This window comes from Mesoplodon bidens (genome assembly GCF_964165515.1).
Source record: "Mesoplodon bidens genome assembly, chromosome: 5".
Lineage (NCBI taxonomy): Eukaryota > Metazoa > Chordata > Mammalia > Artiodactyla > Ziphiidae > Mesoplodon > Mesoplodon bidens.
Window position 1 is genome coordinate 46,870,403 of NC_138161.1, and position 22,156 is coordinate 46,892,558.

General features: G+C 40.7%; 1 protein-coding gene across 5 annotated transcripts in view; it reads left to right on the forward strand.

The window, feature by feature from the left end:
* ST3GAL6 (ST3 beta-galactoside alpha-2,3-sialyltransferase 6) overlaps nucleotides 1-22,156 on the forward strand; it is a 78,703-nt gene that overhangs the window by 17,534 nt on the left and 39,013 nt on the right. For 3 of the 5 annotated variants that reach the window (XM_081234378.1, XM_081234379.1, XM_081234380.1), the window contains exon 2: nucleotides 3,101-3,261. The exons of the other annotated variants lie outside the window; for them this stretch is intronic. The gene's annotated coding sequence lies outside the window, so the exon portion shown is untranslated. The remainder of the gene's footprint in view (nucleotides 1-3,100; nucleotides 3,262-22,156) is intronic. 5 annotated transcript variants of the gene reach the window in all.

The window sequence follows — 22,156 nt, forward strand, 5'->3', positions numbered from 1 at the left end:
CAGATGGAATTTTACTTATAACTTTTAAGCAAACTATAAAACAGTAAACCCTTTGGAAGGGGAACTTACAGAGTAGGAGGAAAGACAGGAAACTGGTTCCTTCTTAGTTGTGGGTTTATTTACTCTGGGAGAGAAACCTAAGAAGGCTTTAAAATTTGAGGAAGGTCTGTGTGTTCAGATATTAGCATATTTCCCCAGGAAAGACATCACACAGAATTTTGAACTGATTAAAAGCCCAAATTTATGAGGTAAGTAGGGAGCTGAGCAAAATATGAACAAGAAAGAAACTTTCAAAGCATTGAAAGAATTTTTTGATCCAGATGAGGTGGTGGAGAGGTGAAATTTCAAGGCTAGGAAAATAATGCAAGGCCCTACATTGAAAAAGAAGACTACAAATGTAGCCTTAGGGGTCTACCCTCGCCACCTTTGGAGGCAAATGATTTTGTAACACAAATCACTGGGAAAATTTACTTTACAGCCATATTTTGTCTTATCCTACTTCTCTGTTGACCATTGTACACTGAAATCATAAGTAACTGCATTTTTAATGCTGAGCATATACTTATTCATTCATTCATTCATCAAGACACACTTATTTTGTTTCAGTTATTTACCAAGCTTGGAGTAAAAGCATCATTTTTTAATCCTTTTTTAATTGAAATGAAACATATATTCTTTAAAATTGGACAAAATTAGTTATTGTTCAAAAGTATCACCTGGGGGGTACTGGAAGATACCACCATACACCCTTTTTTTTCTTTTTAATTTGAAGGTGTGTGCCTGCAAAATTCTGCTAATAACTACTTTACCTATTTATTAATCATCTGCCCCCAAATCAGGGTTGGAGTACTTTTGCAGCCATGTGGTTAGAAGATTGCACTTTGGGAAACACTGGTTTAAATAACATTCTAATGCTTGTAGCCGAGCTACATCAGCATTGGCACCACCTGGGAACTCGCTAGAAATGCATATTCTTAGGCCCCACCCGTCCTACCGAATAAGGATCTACAGTTTAACAAGATGCTCAGGTGATGTTAATGGACATTAAAGTTTATTAAGCACTACTATCCAAAGCCCTCCCAAGTGGGTTTTATTTTTTATTTATTTATTTATTTATTTTTTTGCGGTACGTGGGCCTCTCACTGTTGTGGCCTCTCCCGTTGTGGAGCACAGGCTCCGGATGCGCAGGCTCAGCGGCCATGGCTCACAGGCCCAGCCGCTCCACGGCATGTGGGATCCTCCCAGACCGGGGCACGAACCCGTGTCCCCTGCATCGGCAGGCGGACTCTCAACCACTGCGCCACCAGGGAAGCCCCTAGGGTTTTATTTTTTTCCCAAGTGGTTTTTAAAACAGAGTATCTTTAGTAACAAGTGACTCATTATCCAGCAATGGAACCTGTATTATCTTTAGGCAACCTAAGCAAGTTCTTCCGTTCAGAGCTCAAAGATAAGTCCTTGAATATTGCATTCACTGGCCTTGGCTTAACTCCCCGTAGCATTCAGTACCAGGCTAATGCCTCTTTTCCATGAAGGCCATACAGACATGAGAATAGCCATTTTTGTTTTCCTTCCTTGATTTAAGCTTCTCCAGGTGTAACTAAATCCCCATCCCTCTAGCTGTTCCTGGTGTGACATTGTTTGGGGTTTCTTAACTAACCTTTCTATTTCAAATTTGTGATTGCTCCTTTACTCCAGCTGGTAGTAACTAGTAGTAGGTTGAAGATCATAGGAACCCAGGAGTTGTACTTTCTATACATTTAGGGAGAATGATTTTGAGGCTCAACTTTATCATTACCCGTAATTTCCTTAGGTTCAAAATTCTGTTTCGTGGTGGAGACTTCTAATTATAACAATTGCCACTAAAGAGGACCACTTTGCCTTTCTTCTAATTTCTAAATGCACCAACTGCTTAGCACTTCAAAAGTGAAATGCATATAGAGATATATGAAAATAAGCATTTTCTGTTTCTCCATAAATTTTAAACTTTTAAGAAAAAAGTCCCCTATAATCCACAATTCAGCACATCAACCGATTTCTTTTTTCTCTTTCAGTAGTGTGTTACCACACGTACATCTAACACATGGAAATAATCTTAATGTACTCAGCTTTTTAAAACTTTCTTTACTTGGTAGAATCTAAATATTTTTTCATGTTACTCTATGATTTTCTTAATTAAGCATAATCACTTTTCTTTTTTTTTTTTTTTGCGGTACGCGGGCCTCTCACCGTTGTGGCCTCTCCCGTTGCGGAGCACAGGCTCCGGACGCGCAGGCCCAGCGGCCATGGCCCACGGGCCCAGCCTCTCCGCGGCATGTGGGATCTTCCTGGACCGGGGCACGAACCCGCGTCCCCTGCATCGGCAGGCGGACTCTCAACCACTGCGCCACCAGCGAAGCCCCCTAAAATTTTTTTTTAAAATGACACTTTCTACTAATCCAAGAAATATAGAGCATGCAGTTTTGTTTGTTCTGTTTGTTTTTGTATCAGGGTTATTTAGTCTTGTGTAAGAAAAGCTATAGCAGGAGCATTTGAGATTTTTTTTTCAAAATTTTTTGGAGAAAGTGGCCCATGGCACATTGTTAAAGTAGTTGCTGTTCTAACTTCCCACGCTTCCTTTCCCCTCACTTCCTTCTGGATATTTTTGTACTTCTTGACCTCCTCCACATTCTCCTGTCTCCCTCCCTCCCTTTCCTCTTCAGAAGGTTTTCCAGCAGCTCCTTCTCTCACCTCTGCATTGAACAATAAAGCTGTGTGTACGTGTGGAGAGAAGCTGAAAAAGAAGACAGATGGTTCTTTCATTACCGGGTTGCTCTGGATTAATTGAGCTGGATATGTTATTTTTTTCAAGGAGACTAAGCTGGATCCCGTGCATAACCAGTCATGGGCTACAGTCATATAATACATGCAGCCGGTTTTGCTGTTGGATTTTTTTTTTGTTTTGTTTTTGGTAATTACATCACCCTGCAGAGCATTTTGGGAGGGGCCAGTAGTGAGTTTACTAAAGTAGTATTTTCATTCAAAAATTTTTTTAGTGGCTTAAAATTTTTCTCGGGTAGCCAAACCATCCTTATAAGCATGCTACCTTTGTGTTTTATTTCAGCACTTACAAGTGAAGAAGCAGCACGACCTTTTGTCTTGGATAATTTCTAGTGGAGAGGCTCCAACAATTTAGCAGCAGCCTCCTGGGCCTCCGGCACCCTTACCACATTCTACGTCCTCAGGGGACAGCGGGCCTTTGGGAACAGACCCCTAAAAGCGTAGGTAAGCAAAGGCAACAGGACTGTCTTCTCAGACTTCCTAGCTGTTAAGTTGGAACACTTGAAATATTTTTATACAGTGTTTCCCTCTGGCAGGTGACTTTACCCTCTCCTTCTTTGTATACAGCTGCCTGTTAATTTATCTCTTACTAGTTTAACAGGTGACCAGAGGGCCTATGAAACTACATATTAGGTAACCAGTGACTCTCTAGCATATCCCAAAACTGAGCTATGAAAGTTTTAATTATTATTTTCATTCTCAGTCTAAATGGGCCTTTTTGGGACTGTTCTAAACCAACATGGAAGTGAAAAAGTAAACTGAAGTTACAACTAGAATATTACATGCATCACAACTATTGTAGCAAGTGCTGTTAACCAGCTTTGTTAGAATGAACTCTAGTTCCCTCTGTCTTTAATGCTACAATTAGTAATAATTTCATTGAAGTACCTTAATATAATTTGTGTGTATATTCTCCTTACTATGCCTGGAATCCCATGTACAAATTTACACCTATTTATAAATTCTGAGAAAGCTCTGGAGCTCAAATGTCTTCTAGGAATTAGCTCCATGTTTTACCCATGAATCCATAGCCTTTCTGATTTGTTGAGGTTCATCAGAGAATAATTATTCTACTAGCAAATTTGTTATGTTACTGCTTTGTTTGGAAATCATTTTATGAAGGACACTTATGGACTTACAGTATTATGCTTTAGTACTATTGGTACATCTGGGCATTTACAGTGGTTTTGGGATTTAGTCCTTGGGAATCTCTTGAGCTCTTCACTGTTCATACCAAGATTATGAGTGGATTCAAAGTCCTTCCCTAGTGTCCTGAGGCACTGGTCTTGCAGAACTTTTGAGCACTGTGAATGTAGGCTGAAGGTAAAGCTGGATCTTCAGGTTTCTTACCGCCAGAAACATCTTAATTGAAGGAAATCTGGGAAATAATCATCTTGGAGATTTCTGGAACTGCCTTTCCTGTCAATCTATACATCTCCTTGTGTCAAGAATATGGAAATTAAAAAAAAAAAAAAAGGGCTTCCCTGGTGGCGCAGTGGTTGAGAGTCTGCCTGTCGATGCAGGGGACACTGGTTCATGCCCTGGTCTGGGAAGATCCCACATGCCGTGGAGCGGCTGGGCCTGTGAGCCGTGGCCACTGAGCCTGTGCGTCCGGAGCCTGTGCTCCGCAACGGGAGAGGCCACAACAGTGAGAGGCCCGCGTACCGCAAAAAAAAAAAAAAAAAAAAAAAAAAAAAGAATATGGAAATATTTTGAGTCCTTATAGCTAATGGTGAAGAGCATGGATTCTGGTATGTGCCTGGGTTCAAATCCCAGCTCCACCACTTACTACTTGGGTATCCTTGGGTACATTATAACTTCTCTGTGCTTTAGTGTCTTCATCTGTATGATAGCAATGACCTTTCTTAAGGGATGTTTTTGAGGATTAAAAGAATTATATACAAAGAGCATTTAGAAAAGTTTCATCACATAAGTGTTCAGAAAATTTAACCTAGTTGTATTGCCATCTGTTGCACTGTTTTTTCTTCTTCCTCCATTCTCTAGTCTAGGGCTAACAGGTATTCAACTCTTCATCCCTACCTTGTTATATGTTGCTGACTGACCCCGGTGTTTGCTTCTGAGACTAGAGTACCATATTTGAATCCTTCTCAACATTTTAATGGATCCAAATCAGAGTGTAAGGTGAAAACTATTTGCCAACTCAGATTATCTGTAAAGTTCTTGATTTTCCTTCTTGCTTCAAGACATAAATTTGATATGCTGATTACAAACCTAGGTTCTTTGGTTTTACTAGGACTCAGAGCAGTTTTATCACAAAAAGCATAGAAAGGTATGGCTTCTACAGCCAGAAATAGGGCCTAAGATGAGTTTTGCTAATGAATTACTCTTATCTTGAATGCCTTTTGTTTTACATTTAGAAGCAGATGGGTAAGCTTTCCTATCACAGATACTTTGAAATGTTTAAATAAATGTGGAGAAATAATAGCTATCGTAGTAATGGAAGCTTAATTTTCTTTCTTTTTTTGGCTCTTACTGTAAACTGTCATGAATTCTTCAGTATCTTTACCAGGATGTTATGAAGTTAGTTTTTTTTTTTTTTTAATAAATTTATTTATTTATTTTTGGCTGCGTTGGGTCTTCATTGCTGCGCTTGGGCTTTCTCTAGTTGTGGCGAGCAGGGGCTACTCTTCGTTGCAGTGTGCAGGCTTCTCATTGCGGTGGCTTCTCTTGTTGCAGAGCACGGGCTCTAGGCACGTGGGCTCAGTAGTTGTGTCTCACAGTGCAGGCTCAGTAGTTGTGGCACACTGGCTTAGTTGCGCTGCAGCATATGGGATCTTCCCGGACCAAGGCTCGAACCCATGTCCCCTGCGTTGGCAGGCAGATTCTTAACTGTGCCACCAGGGAAGTCCCCTGAAGTTAGTCTTTTATTGAAGCCTTGGTGTATGGGCAGCTTATACTTTATTAGTTTTAAAAGAAGAATTAAAAACAAGATTAGGAGAGTCCTTACCATGTGCCAGACATTTTTCTAAGTGCTTTATATTTACAACTTATATAGCTCTATTAGGTACTATCTTTATTCCCATTTTACAGGTGAGGTATAAAGAGGTTAAGAAACTTCCTAGGGTCATACATCTAGACGGAGGTAAAGCTGAGACTCAAAACAAACCCAGGGTGTCTGATTGCCAAGCAGACAACCTTAACACCTAATTGCGTTGCTACCTGCAGAGAAGAAATTACATGAAGAAGATGAGAAGGAAGACGGAAGGGCCAAATTAAAGAAGTCTTAAATGCCAGGCTAAGTGATTTTATGTGTATTTGGCAGACAATGGGATAACACTGAAGGTTTTCCTGTGGGGTGGATGACAAAATGAGAGCCGGGCTTGCTTTGAGGAGTTTATGCCAGTGCAGCACATGGGCTGATTTAAAGGGAAGATAGATTAGAGATCATTGCTAGCAGCTGAGAAGTAATGAGAACATGGGTTTAGGAAATAGGATTAAGATAAGAGCTTGAGGGCTTCCCTGGTGGCGTAGTGGTTGAGAGTCCGCCTGCCGATGCAGGGGACACGGGTTCATGCCCCGGTCCAGGAAGATCCCACATGCCGCGGAGCGGCTGGGCCCGTGAGCCATGGCCGCTGAGCCTGCGCGTCCGGAGCCTGTGCTCCGCAACGGGAGAGGCCCGCCTACCAAAAAAGATAAGAGCTTGAGAACACCTGTATTTAGGTGTGCCAAGAAGGAAGAGAAAGATTTAGAAGCTCATGCAGCAGCAGTGAGACGCAGTGCCACCCGACGGAGGTGTTTCACGAATTGAAAACCATAGAGATTTGAGAGGATTGGAATGAAATGAAGACTAGTGGGTTATTGTTGTGTACCCATGATGTGCCTGGAATCATGCTGGAGGAAAATCCACATAAAAATGTTCTCCTGCACTGCCAACTCTGCTACTTATGAGTGAGGTCACCTTTGGCAAGTTTTTACTTTTTTCTAAATCCTGTCTGCTTCTTCTGTAATGTGGTGACATAAGACCTGACTCTGTCTAAATGCTCTGAACTCTTGCAGTCTTTCCAGCTCTAAGATCTGTAATTCCTGGGTCCCAGGTGTGAATAGCAATAATTGGAAATGTTGTTGTGAGTGAGTGGTGATTCAGTTGGCCCTTTTAGGTGAATCAGAAGGTGATGCAGGATGAAGTGTGTGCCACGTAGATGTAATCTGAGAGATGTAATCTGTATATTTTCTCTCAAAAATAGCAGTGGTGATACTGGTAGTAGATGGAAGGTGGAAGGATAAGGCTGTAAACAATATAGGAATGAAAATATCCAGGGAATTTACAGAGAGACCACAAATATCCCCTAGAATGATGATGGAAATTTTTCTCAAAGCCACTTATTTTCAAAGAGAGTCTCACTAGTTTGTTCAGGGAAAATTTTGTTGATTGGAAATTTTAAAAGGTCAAGCCCAAAAGATTCTTAAAAGAGGTAGCATGGAACTTAGAATGAGCTTTCAGTTTCTCTCAACAACTGTTTTTTGTGAAGCCGTGATCCTCTCCATGGGCTATGATTCCTCTTTCTTCTGACCTTCTCCAGCAGTGCTTCTCAAACACACAGATCACCTGGGGATCTTGTTAAAATGCACATTTGACTCAGTAGATCAAGGGGTGGAGCTGAGATTCTGCAGCGCTACCAAGTTCCCAGGTGATGCCAATACTGTTACCAAATGCAAGTTCATGTGCCCAACACACAGTGAGGCCAAATAAACCGAAGTGTCAGAGTTTGGAGCAGAGAAAGGTTTATTGCAGGGTCAAGCAAGGAGAACAGGTGGCTTGTGTTCAAAAACCCCGAACTCCCCAATGGTTTTTGGGGAGAAGTTTTTATAGGCAAAATTTGGGGTGAGGGCTGCAGGGTGTGTGAATTTCTTCTGATTGGTTGGTGAGGTAACAGGGTGGTGCTCCAGGACTCTTGTGCTCCGCCTGAAGTTACCATCCTCCACCTGGGTGGGGGCCTTAGTTCCTGCAGAAGAATTCAAAGATATATTGTTGTGTATATTCCTTGAGGAGGAACCAGGACCCTGCCCAAGGCTGCACTCTTGTTTCTTGATTGCTCCTCCCTTGTTTCTGCATCCCCTCCCTTCCCTAATTAGCAACTGTTTGAATCTGCCCTTTGGAACTCAGGGAAGGTCTAGGAGGCAGAATGAAGCCTATTTCCTACAAACAAGAAATGGGGGACACAGAAAGGTTTTGTACCAGGGAGGGACCCACAGGGTCCTGCTTGGTTTCAATACTGCTGGTTTGTGGACCACACTCTGAGGAGCAGGGGTCAAAAATATTTAATTTTACTTCCCACAGCAGATAATCATAGTCATCTTGGAACAGTGTAACTTCCCTCGCCAGACTGAGCTCTGTTTGCCATGTCTTAAAATAGAGTACACATGCATAATGAATGTTCAATAGTAATAGATTAATCCATTCTTACCCCTGTCAGTGATTTGTATTATTCAGCGGTGTCAATAATTTGAATTGTTACAGATAGGGGATTTTTCCTTTTAACTGAGCAATTGAAGCAAATCTGTTGTTCAGAAATAGGCACCGGAATGTAATATAAAATTTTCATAAAAAGTTAAAAATACATTTACTATATGACCCGTGAAAACACATGCCTACCCAAAATCTTGTGCTTGAATTTTCAATGTAGTGATGCCAAAATCTCGGCCTCTGTGCCCTGGTGCCAAATTGAATCTGGGAGACACTTTTGGGTGAAATAAAAAAGAATAGCTTTATTGCTTCGCCAGGCAGAGGGGAACACAGAAGGCTCGTCCCTACCTGGGAGGATTTGGTGAGGAGTTCTATAGCAGTAGTTCAAGGGTGGGGTCGCTGATAAGGTTCAGGGTGTGTGCAGGTCCTCTACTCCTTTAATCTAGCCTCATGTGGTCTTCTGATGAGTTTTGAGGTTATCCAACTGTGATCTTCTGTCTGGAACATCTTGCATTCTGTTGGTGTTTTAGTTCTACAGAAGAGCTTAAAGATACTGTTATGTGTGTCCCTTGAGGCAGAACCAGGACTCTGCTCCAAGCAGGCGGCACCACTGTTTCTTGACTGCTCCTCCCTTGACTCTGCATCCCCTCCCTTTCCTGATTAGCAACTGTTGGAATCTACCCTTAGGAACTCAGGGAAGGTCATGGAGGCTAGAGTCTGTTCCCTACAAACAAGGAACAGGGGACACAGAAATGCTTCCATGCCCAGGGGCCCCACAGGGTCCTTCTTGGTTTCAGTAGCTGTATTTATAATAACAAAACCCAAAAATTAACCAAATGTTTATTAACTGGTGAATTGATAAACAAATTGTGATTGTGGTGTAGCCATACAATGGAATACTACTTAGCAATGTCAACTGATTTTAAAAAGTGCACAACCTAGAAGCTGAGAATTATGTTTTATTCAGTGCCCTTTCTGAGGACTATAACCTGAGAGTGCCTTAGATAGCTCTGAGGACCTGTTCCAAAGAGGTAAGGGAGAAGCCAGGATATAGAGGAGTTTTTGCTGAAACAAACATACAGACGTAGTTGAACATCAAAAGATTACTGCTAAAAAACTGACATCTCAAGTTAATGATTTTAGTACTTTTCTATGTGTGGGAAGATGCAAAGTCTGGGCTCATTGAAATTATTCCTTTGATATACATCTTAACTGTCTAGGCCCATATCCTGTTTTTCTCCACCTCAGGGTACACTGTTGGGGGACTGGGGGTGTTGTAGGGGGGGCGGTGGCTGCAGTGGCTGATGGTTTGCTGGTGGGCAACATTGCTGTTTGCTGAAATGGTAGGCAACCTTTTTTTCTTTTTTTTTTTTTTTGTCCACAATAATAAGGAAAAAGACATGAATTCCTGGTAGAAGTAACAACATGAACAGTTTTTTTCAAAAGCATTATACTAATATAAATAAGCCAGAAATAAGATACATACTGTATGATTCCATTTATATGAACTTTTAGAGAAAGCAGAACTATAGTGATAAACAGATCAGGGGCCAGGAACCTAGGGGAAGAGAGTTGGCTGCAAAGAGGGACAACACAGGAACTTCTAGGCTTGTTGGAAATGTTTAGTATGATTTTGGTGGTTGTTACACAGCCTTACAGATTTGTCAAAACTCATGAAATTGTGCACTTAAAAGTGGTGGATTTTATTATAATTTTCTTCCCTCTATACAGTTAATTTTAATTTAATTAATTTTTTAAAAGTTTATTTATTTTTGGCTGCTTGGGGTCTTCATTGCTGCGCGTGGGCTTTCTCTAGTTGCGGTGAGCAGGGGCTACTCTTCACTGCGGTGCTCGGGCTTCTCATTGTGGTGGCTTCTCGTTGCAGAGCACAGGCTCTAGGCACGTGGGCCTCAGTAGTTGTGGCATGCGGGCTCAGTAGTTGTGGCTTGAGGGCTCTAGAGCAGAGGCTCAGTAGTTGTGGCTCACGGACCCGGTTGCTCCATGGCATGTGGAATATTCCCAAAGCAGGGATCAAACCCGTGTCCCCCGCACTGGCAGGCAGACTCTCAACCGCTGCACCACCAGGTATGTTCCACAGTTAATTTTAAAAATTGGCCACCGTCATTAACCAGTTAACAATATCTATTACTCTTTAGAGTCTATCTTATCAATAGGACATTAATATAACAAATAGAGAAAATTTCCACTCTGGGAAAAGAAATGGGTCTCTGGGAGAAAATATGAATAAACAGTAGGACCATAAGAAGTTCCCTTAAAAGCTTCTTTGTGTATTTTCAATGAAGCTGAGGCTAAAGGGAGAGATCTTGAAAACAGGAACTTCAGTTCATTTATTTTTAACATCTAATATAGTGTGCTATTAGCTGAATGATTTTAGTCTGTCTTGCTGCACTATTAAGAAACAAAATTCTGCTGAAACATTCTTTCTCTTCTTTTTATATTCTTTGCAGTGAGCATACCCAATTTTGGGGACAGGATTTGGTCATCTGCTTTGGCAGTGACAGCTTAGCTTTTATTAGCTGAAAAGATCTGTCTACATATGCTAAGAATGAACTCTGGGAAAAGCATTGGCTTTCTTTTAATTATTTTTTAAATTTTATTTATTTTTTATACAGCAGGTTCTTATTACTTATCTATTTTATACACATCAGTGTATACATGTCAATCCCAATCGCCCAATTCATCACACCACCACCACCACCCCCCACTGCCACTTTCCCCACTTGGTGTCCATATGTTTGTTCTCTACATCTGTGTCTCTCTTTCTGCCTTGCAAACCGGTTCATCTGTACCATTTTTCTGTATTCCACATACATGCGTTAATATACGATATTTGTTTTTCTCTTTCTGACTTGCTTCACTCTGTATGACAGTCTTTCTCTACATCCATCCACATCTCTACAAATGACTCAATTTCGTTCCTTTTTATGGCTGAGTAATATTCCTTTGTAAATATGTACCACATCTTCCTTATCCATTTGTCTGTCAGTGGGCATTTAGGTTGCTTCCATGTCCTGGGTATTGTAAATAGTGCTGCAGTGAATATTGGGGTGCATGTGTCTTTTTGAATTATGGTTTTCTCTGGGGATATGCCCAGTAGTGGGATTGCTGGGTCATATGGTAATTCTATTCTTAGTTTTTTAAAGAACCTCCATACTGTTCTCCATAGTGGATGTATCAATTTACATTCCTACCAACAGTGCAAGAGGGTTCCCTTTTCTCCACACCCTCTCCAGCATTTGTTGTTTGTAGATTTTCTCATGATGCCCATTGTAACTGGTGTGAGGTGATACCTCATTGTAGTTTTGATTTGCATTTCTCTAATAATTAGTGATGTTGAGCAGCTTTTCATGTGCTTCTTGGCCATCTGTATATCTTCTTTGGAGAAATGTCTATTTAGGTCCTCTGCCCATTTTTTGATTGGGTTGTTTGTTTTTTAAATACTGAGCTGTATGAGCTGTTTATATATTTTGGAGATTAATCCTTTGTCCATTGATTCGTTTGCAAATATTTTCTCCCATTCTGAGGGTTGTCTTTTTGTCTTGTTTGTAGCTTCCTTTGCTTTGCAAAAACTTTTAAGTTTCATTAGTTCCCATTTGTTTATTTTTGTTTTTATTTCCATTACTCTACATCCTTGTCTTGTTCCTGATTGTACAGGAAATGCTTTCAGCTTTTCACCACTGAGAATGATGTTTGCTGTGGGTTTGCCATATATGGCCTTTATTATGTTGAGGTAGGTTCCCTCCATGCCCACTTTCTGGAGAGTTTTTATCATAAATGGGTGTTGAATTTTGTCCAAAAGCATTTTCTGCATCTGTTGAGATGATCATATGGTTTTTATTCTTCAGTTTGTTAATATGGTGTATCACATTGATTGATTTGCATATATTGATGAATCCTTGCCTCCCTGGGATAAATCCCACTTAATCATGGTGTATGACCCTTTTAATGTGTTGTTGGATTCTGTTTGCTATTATTTTGTTTAGAATTTTTGCATCTATACTCATCAGTAATATTGGTAAGTAATTTTCTTTTTTTGTAGTATCTCTGTCTGGTTTTGGTATCAGAATGATGGTAGCCTCGTAGAATGAGTTTGGGAGTATTCCTTCTTCTGCAATTTTTTGGAAGAGTTTGAGAAGGATGGGTGTTAGCTTTTCTCTAAATGTTTGATAGAATTAACCTGTGAATGCATCCGGTCTTGGACTTTTGTTTGTTGGAAGACTTTTTTTTTTAAATAAATTTTAAAAATTTTATTTATTTTTGGCTGTGTTGGGTCTTTGTTGCTGCGCACAGGCTTTCTCTAGTTGCGTCGAGCAGGGGCTACTCTTCCTTGTGGTGCACGGGCTTCTCATTGCAGTGGCTTCTCTAGTTGTGGAGTGCGGGCTCTAGGCGCACATGCTTCAGTAGTTGTGGCTTGCGGGCTGTAGAGCACAGGCTCAGTAGTTGTGGCACATAGGCTTAGTTGCTCTGCAGCATTTGGGATCTTCTCAGACCAGGGATCAAACCTGTGTCCCCTGCATTGGCAGGCGGATTCTTAACCACTGTGCCTCCAGGGAAGTCCCTGTTGGAAGATTTTTAATCATATTTTCAATTTCATTACTTGTGATTGGTCTGTTCATATTTTCTATTTTTCCCTGGTTCAGTCTTGGAAGGTTATACCTTTCGAAGCATTTGTTTATTTCTTCCAGGTTGTCCATTTTATTGGCATAGAGTTGCTTGTAGTAGTTTTATGCTTTGTATTTCTGTGGTGTCCGTTGTAACTTCTTCTTTTTAATCTCTAATTTTACTGATTTGAGTCCTCTCCCTTTTTTTCTTGATGAGTCTGGCTAAAGGTTTATCAATCTTGTTTATCTTCTCAAAGAACCAGCTTTGAATTTTACTGATCTTTGCTATTGTTTTCTTTATTTCTATTTCATTTATTTCTGCTCTGATCTTTATGATTTCTTTCCTTCTACTAACTTTGGGTTTTGTTTGTTCTTCTTTCTCTAGTTCCTTTAGGTGTAAGGTTGGATTGTTTATTTGAGATTTTTCTTGTTTTTTGAGGTAGGATTATATTGCTGTAAACTACCCTCTTAGAACTGCTTTTGCTCCATCCCATAGGTTTTGGATCATTGTGTTTTCGTTGTCATTTGTCTCTAGGTATTTTCTGATTTCCCCTTTGATTTCTTCATTGATCTCTTGGTTATTTAGTAACATATTGTTTAACCTCCATGTGTTTGTGTTTTTTACGTTTTTTTCCCTGTAATTGATTTCTAATCTTATAACGTTGTGGTCAGAAAAGATGCTTGATATAATTTCAGTTTTCTTAAATTTACCAAGGATTGGTTTGTGACCCAAGATGTGATCTCTCCTGGAGAACGTTCCATGTGCACTTGAGAAGAAAGTGTAATCTATTGTTTTTGGATGGAATGTCCTATAAATATCAATTAAATCTATCTGGTCTATTGTATCATTTAAAACTTGTGTTTCCTTATTAATTTTCTGTCTGGATGATCTGTCCACTGGTGTAAGTGAGGTGTTAAAGTCACCCACTATTATTGTGTTACTGTCGATTTCCTCTATTATAGCTGTTAACAGTTGCCTTGAGGTGTTAAAGTCACCCACTATTATTGTGTTACTGTCGATTTCCTCTATTATAGCTGTTAGCAGTTGCCTTATGTATTGAGGTGCTCCTATGTTGGGTGCATAAATATTTACAATTGTTATATCTTCTTCTTGCTTCGATCCCTTGATCATTATGTAGTTTCCTTCTTTGTCTCTTGTAATAGTCTTTATTTTAAAGTCTATTTTGTCTGATATGAGAATTGCTACTCCAGCTTTCTTTTGGTTTCCCTTTGTATGGAATATCTTTTTCCATCCCCTCACTTTCAGTCTGTATGTGTCCCTAGGTCTGAAGTGGGTGTCTTGTAGACAGCATATATATGGGCCTTGGGCCTTGTTTTTGTATCCATTCAGCGAGCCTGTGTCTTTTGATTGGAGCATTTAATCCATTCACGTTTAAGGTAATTATCGATTTGTATGTTCCTATGACCATTTTCTTAATTGTTATGGGTTTGTTTTTGTAGGTCCTTTTCTTCTCTTGTGTTTCCCACTTAGAGAAGTTCCTTTAGCATTTGTTGTAGAACTGGTTTGGTGTTGCTGAATTCTCTTAGCTTTTGCTTTTCTGTAAAGCTTTTGATTTCTCTGTGGGATCTGAATGAGATCCTTGCCGGGTCGAGTAATCTTGGCTGTAGGTTCTTCCCCTTCATCACTTTAAAGATATCATGCCACTCCCTTCTGGCTTGTAGAGTTTGTGCCGAGAAATCAGCTGTTAACCTTATGGGAGTTCCCTTGTATGCTATTTGTCATTTTTCCCTTGTTGCTTTCAATAATTTTTCTTTGTCTTTAATTTTTGTCAGTTTGATTACTATGTGTCTCACCGTGTTTCTCCTTGGGTTTATCCTGCTTGGGACTCTGTGCTTCCTGGAATTGGGTGGCTATTTCCTTTCCCATGTTAGGGAAGTTTTTGACTATAATCTCTTCAAATATTTTCTTGGGTCCTTTCTCTGTCTCTTCTCCTTCTGGGACCCATATAATGCGATCGTTGGTGTGTTTAATGTTGTCCCAGAAGTCTCTTAGGCTGTCTTCATTTCTTTTCATTGTTTTTTCTTTATTCTGTTCCATGGCAGTGAATTCCACCATTCTGTCTTCCGGGTCACTTATCCGTTCTTCTGCCTCAGTTATTCTGCTATTGATTCCTTCTAGTGTATTTTTCATTTCAGTTATTGTATTGTTCATTTCTGTTTGTTCTTTAATTCTTCTAGGTGTTTGTTAAACATTTCTTGTATCTTCTCGATCTTTGCCTCCATTCTTTTTCCGAGGTCTTGGATCATCTTCACTATCATTATTCTGAATCTCTTTTCCCTGTCTCCACTTCATTTAGTTGTTTTTCTGGGGTTTTATTTTGTCGCTTCATCTGGTACATAGTCCTCTGCCTGTACATTTTGTCTGTCTCTCTGTGAGTGTGGTTTTCGTTCCACAGGCTGCAGAATTGTAGTTCTTCTCGCTTCTGCTGTCTGCCCTCTGGTGGGTTAGGCTATCTAAGAGGCTTGTGCAAGCTTCTTGATGTGGGGGGACTGGTGGTGGGTAGAGCCAAGCACTGACTTTCTTGAAAGACTGAAAGAGGAGATGTGTGTATACTAGCTCCATAGCATGGTATAGCAGAAGAATTGGGGGGAAGAAGAGGGAAAGAAAATTATGCATATTCTTCTTCTGCTATGCAGAAAGGAAAAAACTATGTATTTAGAAATCAGCCAGAATGTATACAGTTGCTCCAGTTTGTTGAAACTATACGAATAGCTTTTCCAGGGAGGAGGTGCGTAAATCAAATTATAATTTTCTATTAATTTACTCAGTAATATCAGATTTTTTCCCTCTTAATTTGTATTAAATAACAGTAGCTCAGAACTTCAGATTTAAATTTAGCTTTTTGAGGTGTAATATTGCATACTGAATTTAGGTGTAATATTGCATACTGAATTTTATATGTGCTATTTTTATTTTTAAATTTTGGCCTATTGAGAATTTTCAGATCCTTCTAGTAGAAATCTGATCAACCAGACTACTAATTCCTTAAGATTTATCTCTAATTGTGAAATGAACAGTTTTTTCTTTTGTATTTTAATGTTTCTAAGTAAGTATATTTTAATAAATGCCTACTTTAATGTGTATCATTCCCTTGCTTAACAAGGTATTAAGTAACTATATTAATTTCATGCTGTTATAGTTAAAAAATACCATGATTAGGGCTTCCCTGGTGGCGCAGTGGTTGAGAGTCCGCCTGCCGATGCAGGGGACACGGGTTCGTGCCCCGGTCCGGGAAGATCCCACATGCCGCGGAGCACCTGGGCCCGTGAGCCATGGCCGCTGAGCCTGCGCGTCCGGAACCTGTGCTCCACAATGGGAGAGGCCACAACAGTGAGAGGCCCGCGTACCGATTAAAAAAAAAAAAATACAGTGATTATAGTTCTCCAGAATGTACAATTTAGAAGTTTCCCATAATGTACAATATAAAAACCCAGAAAGATCTCTTGAGTTGGGATGATAGCACCCCTGTGTTCATCATCATATGTGAAAAGGGCTTAGTGCAGTGCTGGGCATTTTGTAAGTACTTAATAAAGTGTGCTATTATTTATATGATCATCAGCACCAGAGGGTGGAGGTCCTTGGTATGTAAATGATGCTTCCGGACACATTTGGATCATACCATTAATGATAAGGATCATTACTTGAAAGAGGGGTAATAACAGAGTTAAAGAGGACTGAGGCCTTTCCATCCATTGCTGCGAGTTCCTGTGTGTCTTCTTTAAGGTTTGGGCTCTATGGAGATGGCTAGATCTAGGAGGCTTAGGGGACCCATGGGTCTGGACTAAGAGACTTAGACATTAATGCATAGGTAGAGCTGCAGCTCACGCTCACAGGGGCATGTGATTGCAGAGGAGAGTCATAAGCTGAGCAGTAAATACGAAGAGGAGGGAAGGCAGGATGTAAGATCTGTTGCCACGTTCAGACAGTCTCGGGTATGTGTCAGTGTGAGCTGAGGTCTGGTGGAGACCTGAATGAAGAAGAGTCTCTCCCAGAGTTGAATGGACACAGGCTGAGAGCAGGGCCACCTGGTAAGATTGTGGAGGTGAACCTTAAACAGGGGCACCTGGCTGAGAGGAAAGTTGTGGTTGAAATCCTGCCCATGCCAAGCTATGTGCCCACAGGGCTGTGTGGAGCCAGATGGGGTGTCCTTGTCTATTTTGCCCAAAGATGCAAGTTATCGAGTATTTTTGTTGAGCAGAGGTACGCTGGATGAGAGAGGAGACCGAACAGCAGCAGAGCGAGACCTCTGTCACTGGGAAAGCAGAGGGTATCAAGGGATAGAGTGGATGAGTACATGGTGTAGGATCCTAGTTCCTGAGAATTGGATGTTTGATTGCTGAGCTGCCGGGGTAGCTGAGAGAGAGAAGAATGAAAACTAGGAATGGAAAACTAGGATGTAATTCAGGGACCCGGCAACGGGAACTCAGGCCAGGTAGATGACATGTCCAAGTGTGGGATCAGTAGGAACCTGACCAAACTGTTGAGCTGCTGCTGGAGGCTTCTCAGGCTCAGAGGTTGGGGTGGAGCTGAGCCTACAGATGGGCACCGGGGTGTGTCTGCAGCTGAACCTAGAGGTCACTGGGTGGAGAGAGGCTGGGCAGGCTGGGTCCGTCTGTGTGTGGAAGCATGTTTCTTCCTTGGAGTCATGTGATATTGACTGAGATACCCACAGGGTTTTTGTGCTCAGAGAATAGAATGATGTTTCCAGAATTATTGCTGAATATGCTTTTTTCTAACTGGTTGTTGACAAGCCTCTTTAGGTTTGAAAAAGCATTAGAGAGTCTAAAAATAAGAATCTGACCATTTTCAAGTGTCATTCCATAGGGTTTTTGTTTTGTTTTTATAAGCAATGCTATTATGGTTGCCCTGGGGCTCAAGAATGTGCATTGAAATAGGAATCCTCCAGTTTGATTCTTAAGCATCCTGAAGTTTGAGGATCACTGCTCCAGGACACTCAATAGAACCATGGAGAAAAAAAAAAAAATGGATTTACTGAAATCCAGAATAGCGTGGGGAAGAACAAGGTTGTGAGTAATAGGGTGTTATTTCAGCACAGTTTGTGACTGTAAACTTTATCTCCATTTTGTCAATTCCTAGAATTGATACTGCTTAGGGAGCTGGTAGGATGGGCAGATGAGACATTCTGTCATGTTTAGTCTGGTGTCAGAAGGCTGGACCTGCCCCAATGTGTAAGAGCTCCCATCTGGAGAGCAGCGGTACAGGGTGTGGACTCTGGTCTGATAGATACGGGTTTGAGTCTGTTCTGCAATTTATTAGCTCAGGTAAGTTAATATTCCTCTCAGAGCTTCAGTTTTCTCCTCTGTGAAATGGGAATTGTGAGTTTACTATTTCCCTCACAGGGTGGTTGTGAGGATCACATGAGATAATACACCAAAAGCATCTGTCGGGGGGCCTTGACAAATGCTAAGCACTGCAATATCTTAATGATTCTAATCAGCCATTATTCATTAGGCATTGCCATGTGCTAGGCATTTTGGATAAAAAATCAATACAAAGCATCTAGTTATGAGATCTGTAACTACATTCAACGATTATCTACTTAACATCTTCTGTGTGACATGTATTGTTAGAAGTAGATGAATAAATGCGAATAGAATGATTGACGAGTCCTGCTCTCATGGAGTGGGGTCATTATTGTAACTTCTGTTATGGTCTCCGTATTTCAGTACATTCCTCCATGGTTCTCTTGAGAATCCTAGAGCAGTGATTCTCAAACTGTAGTTTGGGTCGGCATAAGAATCAGACTGGAGTGTTCTTGTTTCAATACACTTTTCCAAGCCCTAGAGACTCAGATGAAGTAGGGGCTCAGGAATGTGCATGTTAACAAGGCCTCGGCTGGTGCTGGCCCTTGGAGCTGCCATGTCACTTCGGGGAACGCTGCCCTGCAGCCCTCTCCCTGCAACCCATGTCTGTATTTGCCCTTTCGGAACTCTGCCCATCAACAGCGCACTGTCAGGAAGTTGTCAGTTAGAGTTTTCTCTTTTGGGTTCCTTCCCCTCATGTATTTTGTCTTGATAGACAGGATGACACCAGGAATAGAACTGTGAGAAAGAAATGGTCAGACTTAAGTCTGTTTCTGTCTCTTGAACTGTGTGAGCTGGGACAACTCACTGAATTGCAGAAACTTTCATTTCCCTCATTCATCAAGAAGATGATGCCTGCGCATCTGTTTTTTTTCTTTTTTTAACATCTTTATTGGAGTATAATTGCTTTACAATGGTGTGTTAGTTTCTGCTTTATAACAGTGAATCAGCTGTACATATACATATATCCCCATATCTCCTCCCTCTTGTTTCTCCCTCCCACCCTCTCTATCTCACCCCTCCAGGCGGTCACAAAGCACCGAGCTCATCTCCCTGTGCTATGCGGCTGCTTCCCACTAGCTATCTATTTTACGTTTGGTAGTGTATATATGTCCATGCCTCTCTCTCACTTTGTCCCAGCTTACCCTTGCCCCTCCCCGTGTCCTCAAGTCCATTCTCTACGTCTGTGTCTCTATTGCTGTCCTGCCCCTAGGTTCTACCTTTTTTTTTTTTTTTAGATTCCATATATATGTGTTAGCATATGGTCTTTGTTTTTCTCTTTCTGACTGACTTCACTCTGTATGACAGACTCTTGCACATCTGTTTATCAAGCTTGTTTTGAGCCTTAAATGAAGTGATGGACATACAAGCATTTTATGAACTTATAAAATATACTGTTATTATTAAAGAGAAGGAAAACCTGTTGCCAAGATTGAGCTCACTTTGGCATATGCAGATTATTCATCTATTGGGTTATGTATCATAATCGGGGAAGAAATAAACCTTTGATCCCTGCCAATGATTCCTGCTCTCCCTTGACACCCTCTACTCACACTTTCGGTGAATAATTGCTTTATGGCTTAAACTTTGTGAAGGATGTTTTAGGGACTCTGGTCTTAGTAGCATCTGCAGCCAAGAAGCTGATATGTGTTGTTTAATGTCAAGATCTTGAAACTTGTTTGTTTTGGTAACTGAAGCTATATTGAAGGGGCTTTTTTTTTTTTTTTCCTCCCCTTACAGCAGGCACTCTGTGTTAAATTCTTACTGGTGTTCCTTTGAGTCTTTTGCTCAAAGCGAAATGGTTGTTTTATTTATAGACTTATAATTAGAGAATTCATTTATTTGTGGAAGTTTTTGCTGTGAGCAAGCAGAGGGACTCTACATGTTTATCACAAGGATATCCTGGCTGGCCCCAGTTTGCTTTGCCACTTGAATATGGATGCTTTGAATTGCCCATGACATGTGAGAGAGTGGCAAAGCTTCCAAATTTTTTCTCAGGTGGTGTATGCAGTAGCTCTTCACTACTAGTTGGTTCATTTTACTTTTTGAAGGAAAAAAATGTTTTCTCACACTTCTTTGTCTTCAGCTAAACCGCAAACTGGTGAGGAAAAAAACAACATCTCGCTTACCCATACTTTTGAGCTCTGTAAAGTGATATATAAATTTCCCAAAGAATATGTTTTGAGGGACAGATAAGCAAATTGAACTGTAAATACTGAGTTCTTTCTCTAGACTTTCATATGCTATCTTACCTTAGATGTAAATATATTTTTAAAAAATTGCTGATACTGATAAGTGGCATCCTTGTTGGGTGTTTGCAAAACTGATGTTACTCTGGGTGGAGTTTTAAGTATTTAATCTGAGTATTTAAGCAGATTGTTTGGTGACTATTTTGGCCCATGGTAAAATGTCTTCCCAGGACAGTTTTAAGCCTGGTATCAGTAATTTCTAAAACTTTCTCTGTCCAAGTCTAACTTGTGGATTCTAGAACTTCCAGAGTTTCCGAACACCCCTGATATCTGAGACTGTCCAATGTACAACAAAAAAGGCTTATAGTGTATTTTCAGCTGAGTTACAGGGTATAGAAAGAATTCCATTGTGTTCTTTGGAGTCTTTTATATTTATCCTACATTCATGTTTGTGTGACACTTGGTTGAAAAAAATATTTTGCAGAGGCCAGTTCAGTCAAAGGGCTGAATGAGCCAAGGCCAGGCCACACCAGCTCCCTATGTCCTGCCATCATGAATCATGACTCGTGGCCTCTGGCCAAAGTGTTTAATATTAGCACTTCTCTCCCACATGAAGGGGAGGAAGCAGAGCTGGCATTTGTTGAACACGTCATAACGGCCAGGCTCTGGGCTAGCTATCTTGCTGTCTTTGTTTCCTCGATTAACCAGTTCAGTGATTTGTCCAACATCTCCCATGCCTCACTGTCTTAGACTTTTACTCTGATCATCCCAAACCTTAATTCTCTCCATTACTTGGATTTTACCAATTATTTCTCAAGAAGCACAGAACCATACTTTTTCTTTTTTTTTTTTTTACCCACTAATGATCATGCAATTTACTTCTTGCTTTTTACCAAGAATTTAAGGTGATTTCTAAAATAATGCACAGTACATCAAGACATACATTGCACATGGGCAAGGAAGATAGAATAAAGTAGAAAGGGAAGCACAGGCCTGAGGTGATCTATGAGTCCTTTTCATGTTTACTCCCTTTGCCAGCAGAGGAAGTGGCCTTTCCGCCACAGCCATGCCCAACTGACTCTTTCTGTCAGACCAGTAAGAATACTGCACAGGCTACATTAAGGGCAGGCCAAGCTTCTCTTTGTTTTTCTCCAAACCCGTGCATTTTACTGTATAGAAAAAAAGCACAGCTGGCTTTAGCTTTAGAAAACAAACAACCATAAAATATACAAACTTATTCAGCACATATTTTTGTATCCTAGGTAATGCCAGACGCCCATCATTTTGGCCACTCTTATCTAATAGCCCAAAGAGGTTGGCTGTGTGCTCTCACTCCTCAACATGTGAGAACAGTCAGGTTGGAAAAGGGAGACCTAAGGGCCCCTCCAAGCCAGGAATTACGTGGAGTTGGGCCATGATTCCTGTCTTCTGATTTCTAACCAGTGTTGACTCTTCATGGGGATTATGTCTGCTAAATTAGAAGTATGTGTAAACTAAAATTTGCTCATTGAACGCATTCATTTGCTTCCTCTTGACAGTCTTCATTTCTAATTAATTTATAATTAATTAGAACATGGGGGTGGTGGCTGCCTTGATTGCAGTGAGAAGCAACAGCTGACACCAAGGGAGGTGTGCTCAGCAATCTGCACGGGATAATCCCTACAGTTTAGGGTCAACTCCAAACAGCCCCACACCCTCATTAGCTCCAGAGGGTCTCAACTCTAATGGAGCCCAGAACGATTATTACATTTGTTACG